The sequence below is a fragment of the Megalobrama amblycephala genome, linkage group LG17, assembly GCF_018812025.1.
Source record: "Megalobrama amblycephala isolate DHTTF-2021 linkage group LG17, ASM1881202v1, whole genome shotgun sequence".
NCBI lineage: Eukaryota > Metazoa > Chordata > Actinopteri > Cypriniformes > Xenocyprididae > Megalobrama > Megalobrama amblycephala.
Window position 1 is genome coordinate 22,480,346 of NC_063060.1, and position 9,985 is coordinate 22,490,330.

Genomic DNA, 9,985 nt, shown 5'->3' on the forward strand with positions numbered 1-9,985 from the left:
AGTCTTTCCAAACATAGCAAACTAATGCAGAAAAATGCACCTCATTGCAAGCTGACACATGAAAAACCAAAACAATATCTGTTTTATATCAGATTCTACACAACAACTACTTATTGTAACCATTTTGTAGCAACCATCTACAACCGATTGTCTACTTAAAAGATTTGGCTCAGCGCAATTATGAAATCGCAAAGGCTGCAATTTATTTTATGCGCAGCTTGTCAGTAAAGCACGGCTCTGTGATCAGTAGTAAATGTTGCTCCATCTGAAAGCACTCATGTTTAAGTCGCTTATAACATGCATTTGAAAAAGCAACACACATCAAACACCTTTCCAAACATGAGAAGCATTTATGGACCACTTGTCCAACAAAAGACATTTAATAACATGTTTTTACTCCAAACTCACTTCATAACGTCAGATGAGTGTTTACAGATTGACGTAAACGATGTCTTTACTACTTCTCTGGACCTTGAATGTGGTAATTTCGTTGCTGTCTATAGGAGATAAAATTTTTTTTTAAAAAAAAAAAAAACACTCGGATTTGATCAAAAATACATTCATTGTGTTCCGAAGATGAACAAAGGTTTGGAACGACATGAGGGTGAGTAATTAATGATAGAAATTAAATTTTGGGGTGAACTAACCCTTTAAGACCTGCTGCAGGTAAGTTCATTTAAGATGTTTTTTTAACTAATTTAAGACTGCTCTTATGAGGATATCGACAAAGCTGGCATAATTCTCTGTGTTATTGTTTGTTTTAGCGCGAAAGAGAACTCCATACAGGCACGCATCTTTCTGTGCAAGCGAGTCGAATGTGTGTCACACAGACATGACATTCACAGACAGCTCATTTGTCTTGTGGCACTTGAATGGTTTAAAAGCATGTTCATGAATTGAAACGCTAGCCAAATTATTACAGAAAAAACGGATGCTGCGATAACTGCGTTTGTGTGTGTGTGTGTGTGTGTGTGCGTGCGTGCGTATATATATATTAATATATATATATATATTAGGGCTGTCAAACGATTAATCGTGATTAATCGCATACAAAATAAAAGTTTGAGTTTGTATAATATATGTGAGAGTAATGTGTGTAATTAATATGTATATATATATATATATATATATATATATATATATATATATATATATATATATATATATATATAAATACACACTAATTAATGTATATATTTAAGAGAAATATGTTATTTATGTACAAAAAATGTATTTATATATAATATAAATTATATAAAAATATAAATAAATACATATACTTGTAAATATTTCTCAAATATATACATGGATGTGTTTGTATTTATATATACATAATAATTACACACAGTACACCCACATATATTAGGCAAACTCAAACTTTTATTTTGTATGCGATTAATCGTGATTAATCGTTTGACAGGTCCCTTTATATTGGTCACTCTGAATGACGGTGCTTTCACACTTGGTTCGATTGCCTGGACCGAACCAGAGTTTGATCCACCCTCCCCCTGCCCCCACTGGACTGTGTTCACATTATATTATTTGGGTCCGAACCTCGGTTCGTTTGCGTCATCAAACCAGCAGCTGTTTACTCCGTTGCTTAGTAACGAGTAAAATGCATAAAGTTGCTCTCCTCACTTTTATATTTTTGTTTTTGAACCGTTGGTTTTGTTCATAACAGCACTTTTGTTCATAACGGGTTTTGCCGGGAATGTATAACGCTGAAGGCGAGCAGAAATGAGAAAGGCTACACTACAGCTCTCTGCTTGCAGCATGTCAGTCATGCTCGTCGGGAAAGTGAGTGAAACACACACACACATTTTTATCAAATAATATGGCATTAATAGTGGTTCACTTCCGCAATTTGGTACGTTTGCATTCATATCAGAAGCGAACCGTACCGGAGTTTACTTGAACCGCACTCCGGACCACTCTTTTTAAGCGGACTCGGGTACGGTTCACGGGTGCGCACTCGAGTTCAGAAGACAGTGTTCGCATCATCCAAACGTACTGAACTCTTGACGTCAATCAAACCCGGGTGTGCACCAAAAGTGCTAATGTGAAAGCACCCTAAAATTCATTTTTCCGGACATTTTTTCTCATAACAAAGCAACGACTTCTACACATAATTTTAATACCATTTGCACTCTGTTGATATATGATGTTATAAAATCATGACAGAATAAAAAAAAAATGTATACATTTATAACATTTTAAGATATTTTAATCACAAATGAAATGGCTGTATTAGCCTTTGGACGGTTAAACCGAATGACCTTTTGACACTTTAGAATCTTTAAAAATGCCTTTAAACCTTTTGGATTCAATAAAGATCTAGTTGTACAACCTTACATACTTCGGATGTCATAGGTTTGTTTTTTATTATTATCAAGGCCTTTGGACAAATAAATGACCCGTCGCACACACACACACACATATACATACATACATACATACATACCGGTACATACAGTGGGTATGGAAAGTATTCAGACCCCCTTAAATTTTTCACTCTTTGTTATATTGCAGCCATTTGCTAAAATCATTTAAGTTCATTTTTTCCCTCATTAATGTACACACAGCACCCCATATTGACAGAAAAACACAGAATTGTTGACATTTTTGCAGATTTATTAATAAAGAAAAACTGAAATATCACATGGTCCTAAGTATTCAGACCCTTTGCTTTGACACTCATATATTTAACTCAGGTGCTGTCCATTTCTTCTGATCATCCTTGAGATGGTTCTACACCTTCATTTGAGTCCAGCTGTGTTTGATTATACTGATTGGACTTGATTAGGAAAGCCACACGTCTATATAAGACCTTACAGCTCACAGTGCATGTCAGAGCAAATGAGAATCATGAGGTCAAAGGAACTGCCTGAAGAGCTCAGAGACAGAATTGTGGCAAGGCACAGATCTGGCCAAGGTTACAAAAAAAATTTCTGCTGCACTTAAGGTTCCTAAGAGCACAGTGGCCTCCATAATCCTTAAATGGAAGACGTTTGGGATAACCAGAACCCTTCCTAAAGCTGGCTGTCTGGCCAAAATGAGCAATCGGGGGAGAAGAGCCTTGGTGAGAGAGGTAAAGAAGAACCCAAAGATCACTGTGGCTGAGCTCCAGAGATGCAGTCGGGAGATGGGAGAAAGTTGTAGGAAGTCAACCATCACTGCAGCCCTCCACCAGTCGGGGCTTTATGGCAGAGTGGCCCGACGGAAGCCTCTGCTCGGTGCAAGACACATGAAAGCCCGCATGGAGTTTGCTAAAAAACACCTGAAGGACTCCAAGATGGTGAGAAATAAGATTCTCTGGTCTGATGAGACCAAGATAGAACTTTTTGGCCTTAATTCTAAGCGGTATGTGTGGAGAAAACCAGGCACTGATCATCACATGTCCAATACAGTCCCAACAGTGAAGCATGGTGGTGGTGGCAGCATCATGCTGTGGGGGTGTTTTTCAGCTGCAGGGACAGGACGACTGGTTGCGCTCGAGGGAAAGATGAATGTGGCCAAGTACAGGGATATCCTGGACGAAAACCTTCTCCAGAGTGCTCAGGACCTCAGACTGGGCCGAAGGTTTACCTTCCAACAAGACAATGACCCTAAGCACACAGCTAAAATAACAAAGGAATGGCTTCACAACAACTCCGTGACTGTTCTTGAATGGCCCAGCCAGAGCCCTGACTTAAACCCAATTTAGCATTTCTGGAGAGACCTAAAAATGGCTGTCCACCAACGTTTACCATCCAACCTGACAGAACTGGAGAGGATCCACAAGGAGGAATGGCAGAGGATCCCCAAATCCAGGTGTGAAAAACTTGTTGCATCTTTCCCAAAAAGACTTATGGCTGTATTAGATCAAAAGGGTGCTTCTACTAAATACTGAGCAAAGGGTCTGAATACTTAGGACCATGTGATATTTCAGTTTTTCTTTTTTAATAAATCTGCAAAAATGTCAACAATTCTGTGGTTTTTCTGTCAATATGGGGTGCTGTGTGTACATTAATGAGGAAAAAAAATGAACTTAAATGATTTTAGCAAATGGCTGCAATATAACAAAGAGTGAAAAAAAGTCTGAATACATGCTGCACCTCTGTACCTGCAGTTCAGAATGCTGATAGACTCAAAAATGAGGGGTTAAAAAAAAGGTTATGAGATAGAAACATACAGCAGGGAGCTGTCAGTTCAACATTATGATACTCATATTTGTTTTATCATGTCAAATGCAAAGTTTCTCCATATGTTCCCAGCAGACCTGTGAAGGAAAAAATATCAAATTGGCTCAGTCCCAGCAGATTCACTTGCAGCTAATCATTAATTTCAGATGAAATGAAAGCCACAAGCAATGGCCTACTGGCCTTGTTTCAGTTCCCAGATGAGTGAAATGACACATGTAGTTTTCTTTTAAGTCTGACTTACTTTCGCTGTTTTTAAAGAGGTCAGGTATGTTTGAGCTAAAAGTGTGTCAGATATGTAGCAGGGATAATTGGTTTGATTTCAGATTTAAACCACCATTCTAAGATCAGAATGTTAGGAGAAAAACTGGCATTTAAGGATGAGATGGAAAACTCTACAATTTTAAAAAGGGTGTGTACAGTTATGTGGATCTTTCAGGGCCAAACTAAGAGCAGCTGCTATGAGCATTCAGATATCACAACCATGGTGGGCCTCATTCATGAAACACAAGCAAAACAAATTTCTCTGTAAAAGCATTTTGCATTTAATTTAATAATTAGAAAGACTGGATTTATGAACATTTTACACATAAATATGTTCTGCTCATGTTTTATGAATGAGGCCCAGTGGATGCACTGTAAAATGTCTATAAAACCAGAAATTACACCTTTCATTGATGTGATGCGTGTTAAAATCAATGTCAGACCGTTTCCCACTTTTTAACATCTGTTAAAATGTGAAAAAAAGAACTGGCATGATTTGTCTTAATTTAATCTATTAAATGGATAAAAGGTAGGGTGAAAAATCATTTCTTGCTGTAGACACCCACATTACCTTGACAACAGGGAGTCGAGGTTTGGCTGGCTAGCACAGGCTGGAACTGCACCATTATGTGTGCAGTAAAGCATCTTTCTCCATTGACAGCCATTCAAAAGTAGTCATGTATTTTGACAAAATATCAATCATCTCATTATATTTCACTGGATGTTTCACAAGTGATGTTGTTTTTTGTTTTTTTGGAGGGCTTTTAATAGCATGAAATAGACTGTTTATTTCAAAACATGTTTTCTTTGCTGCTTGGACTTGATGCAAATATAGTGTGTTGCAGTTTAAACTGGTTAGATTTTTTAGGGAAATGAAAAGGCACAAATCTTTTATTCCCTCAATATCCTATGAAAGCGATGGGAGTTCCACCCCAAAACAATAGTTAGTTCAATAAAAAATGTAATAACTAAATGCAGCTGATATTCTACATCTATAGTTGTAAAAATGTCGACTTTCGTGATAATAACTGCAGGACATGCTTCTCTATCAGTGCACCTTCTTCAAAAACTGATCAGAAACTCTTACTTTAATAGATGTCATTACAGAAAATTTGATATAGATAAAGCTGTGTTTCTATCTAAAATTATGTTTAATCAGATTTAATGTAAACCGTCTGATAATGTCTACCCCAAAAATCGCACGTGTTTCCGTTAATGAGAAGCATATTGAGTGAAAACTGTATCATGACCTCATGTGATGAAGCAGATTGTAAGAAGGAGGGGGAGATCAACTTATTTATACTCTTTGTAAATTCTTCTTCTTCAATAAATACAGAAATAATTGAAATAGAATTGACAGTTTAAATTATTTCAGAAAATTCTAGAATAGAGCTACATGTTGTTTAGGTAGCAACGTAGTTTTGGAAAAAATGCCAATGTCTATGTTATTTTCCTCAAAACAACAATGTTTTAAAAAATGATAAACACCACATTTCAGCCCTTTTAACCATTGTTTAAGAAAAGGGATGAGTCATATTATATATTCTAGATACCTTATTATTTAAATTATTTTTGAATTTCAGAATGCACATTAGCATTCCTTTCCCTTAAAACTGGATTCACCTTTATATGTGTTAGTGTTCAAAGTACTAAACTGAGAGGTAGCCTTCCGAAACATTCTACAGTTTTCTTTAACCTGAGGGAAAATGTATTTAAAAGGTTTGTGTGACCTGTTAAACTCTGCATGCACTACAAAAGCAGATTCTTACACAATGTATCTTTAATTTGGCATAAATTACACAGGTTATCTCCAAGCACATATTATGTTGAATGAGTGAATTTTGCTTATTTTTCCTGGTGTGTTGGTGTCAATATAATCATTTGTTAAACAAATTAGATAGATTCTGTTTGTATATTTGTTTGCATATAAATTTGGTCTTCACGATGATAATTAGTACTTATTGTTTGTTTGGATTCTACAGTCCAGTTTTTGTATACTTCTGTCACAAGATCTGTTTCCGTCATAATTATTTAACGTATGTACGGAGTAGTTTGATTTCATCATATCCTCAGTCTAAGGTGTCCAATCCTGTTCCTGGAGCTCCACTGTCTTGCAGAGTTTAGCGCTAACCACAATTAAACACACCTAATCCAGCATCAAGGTTTTACTAAACATATTAGAAACTTCCAGGCAGTTGTGTTGAGGCAGGACAGTGCTCCTCCAGGACCATGTATGGACATCCCTGGTCTAAGCTATTGAGTCTTTTGGCTTCCTTGCATCTACTAACTTATGTAATGTCTTGTGTAAATGATGATAAACAAAAACAAAAGCACAAAATGTTAACTTGTGTGTTCTTGGTATGAAGAACACACATTCACTCGTCTGAACATAATGGGCTATACAATAATAGTGTATTTATTTTAATTTCTAACAAAAATATTTTAGCAAAATGTGTATTTTAGTCAGTGTATTTTTTTTTTTTTTTTTTGCACTTGAGATAAGGGACAAAACATGTTTTAGATATTTAAAAAATAAAAACTAACACTACATTATTAAAAATGTGTATTTTTGTAGACAAAGGTCTCAGATAATGAACCATGTAAGGGAACAGGTTTTTATGAAAATATTTTTCTAAAAATTAATATGTATTCACTTCATAACTTAATTCGTGTCAACTCCGCCAGACACATTAAAAAGCATGCTAATATAATTTAATCCATCCAAAAACAGTCTATTCAGTTATGTTCAATAAAGGAGCTAAGTCATAAAATACATTGTTTTTTTGTTTTGTTTTTCTGTTTTCACACTATTACAATCCACACTTTACAATCCAGTTCCAAAATTCCTTAATTATCCTCCCTCCTTTTAATATTAAACATACATCACCAATGTTCTTAGGTAAATGAAACCTAATATCATGTACTTCCATTGATGTTTTAATTTTTACACAATAAATTGAAAAAAAATAAGACATTTCTTTCAAAATTAACAAAAACCTTCACCTGACGGTGTTAAATAATGATGGAGTTGACAAAGGTCCAGATGGGGCCAAATATACAGTATATGTAAACAGAATCATGAAACAACATCAGAAGAATTACCCATATGCAAAAAAAAAAAAAAAAAAAAAAAAAAAAACCATAAAACTTGATGGAGTTGACATCTGACAGAGTTGACAAAATCAATATTATTTCCACTTAAACCACGTGTTGTACAGTGGAGCAATTTAATTTTTTCCTCAGTTGTAGCTGCCTTAATAAACATATAAAAATAGCAAGATTTATCCCACAACTATTTACATTAACTATTACACTACAATGAAAGAGTTGACATGTTAAAGCTGTGACCACAGAGACTTCAATATTGTTTAAAATAAATAAAAATATATATAAACACAGGGGTGTCCAGACTTGGTCCTGGAGGGCCACTGTCCTGCAGAGTTTTGCTCCAACTAGCTCCAAAAAAACCTGCCTGTAAGTTCCTAGTACGCCTAGTTAGACCTTGATTAGCTGGTTCAGTTGTGTTTAATTAGGGTTGGAGCTAATCTCTGCAGGACAGCAGCCTTCCAGGACCGAGACTGGACACCCTTGGTTTAACAAGACGCTTGTTGCCAGAATATACAAAATGGAAATACTCGCGGGACTTTCTGACATTTACAGATAAAGATATAACCATAAAAGTTATATGCTGAGGAAAACACATGTCAAAGGCATTAAACATCACACAAATCTGTCAAGCCAAAAGAGGACAAGACGCGGTAAACGCTTATGCGTTTGTTTGAAGCGCTTATTAATATAAAGCATTCTCATATTTTGGACAACTGGATCATGTAACTTTCCTGCAGCAGCAGCAGCTCACTCTGTGTCCTCCACTATCTTTCATATGCGTTTTATCCATAGAAACGGGTTATTCACTACTATAAACGGCATGACTGGCTGATGGTTTCCCAGGTACAGTGCAATCGATTAATCGATACAATCGATTATATCAATTAGTTGTTGCAACCCTACTGTACTCTAATGTAGTGGTCCTAGGGATGCAATGCAATGCATATTTTGTATGTCATCCGAGAACTTGGAAGGTGTGAGATGGAACAGAGGTGAACAGAAACATTGTGGAGGTTCATTGAGGAGGTGGCCTGCTGTTCACAACCTACTCATAAACTCAGTAGCCATGAAATGCATTTAGCCTGTAGGGCAGATAATCCGGTAGTGACTGTGTTCTAGTTTAGGAATGTGTTCCTTCCCTCCTCCAACTCAAAAGGTGCATTTCATTCGACCGTAAGTGGACTGTGAAGTGGACTTCACAGGGTATTTCGCCGTCTCAAGTGAGATCCCAATCCGAAGGAAGCGAAACATGTTCAGTTTGAAGGGCAATGCGAACGCCATAGGGAATAAGGAACATCGATACATCACTTCACAGGAAGTAGAGAGGAAAAATCACCCAACTGTCATCGTGCACCACATCAACAGTCAGAATTATGATGGAGCAGAGCCGCTGAAAGAGTTTTTAAATGGCTCTGCAATTGAGGAACTTAAGTATGCATTTTTAGTATTCATAAATTTTGTTAATATACAAACGAATGTATTTATGAATGATTATGGTGATGAATGTTATATTTCCATGTTCTATTGTATGAATAGGCATAAAGTAAAAGTGTTTAGAAGCAGCTGAGCAGCTGACATTTTTTTGTTTTATTTTATTTACCTCGGGCGGCTGCGCATGGGCAAAGAAAGCGCCTGAGATGAGACAGACCATGGTTTAAGAACACATTTACACATAGTTAACCAAATCAGAATTTTTCATATGGCATGACAGTTAGTACAGCTTCAAATCTGTTAATAGTCAATTAATAGCTGCAATAGTTATACAAGTACATAATAAACATATAAGTTTTGATTGTATTACATTACATACATAATGTGTGTTTTGTATATGTATTTTATATATTTTAAATTTGAAAGTAAAGTAAATTGCAATATCTATTTATATTATATCATAATCTGCGCGACCCCTGACTTTCTTTGATGATGTTTGTAGGGCATTCCTAAGGAGCGATTATTTTGAGTGAAGTCCACTTCAACTTATATACCGTGTTCATATATTATTTTTATATATACATATTTTTACATATATATAGAATTGTAGTCTTTTAAAAAGCCATCTGAAATCATAATCAAAGTGCAATGTAGTATCAAAAAAAAATTTTGTTCTTTACATATCGATACTGAAAGATCTGATTGCGTGGGATTGCGTATAATTTTACAGTTCCACAGATTTTGTGCTCATACCAGTCTGGGTAAACCCAGCCTGATCTGCCGGCGATTTGATTTCGCCCGGCAACTCAGTCTGGAAACCCGTACACTCATTTCTACTGCTTCTGTTACACTTTTGCGGGAACCAATCACAGACTGGCTTATCCACCTTGCTCGCTATTGGCGGGTATAACACGATGACGATAAAGAAGCGACGGCAAGCACGACCGTAAATCCAATTCCTTTTAACCTCTCGACGATGCTGAATGACTTCTTTAGTTTCGCAA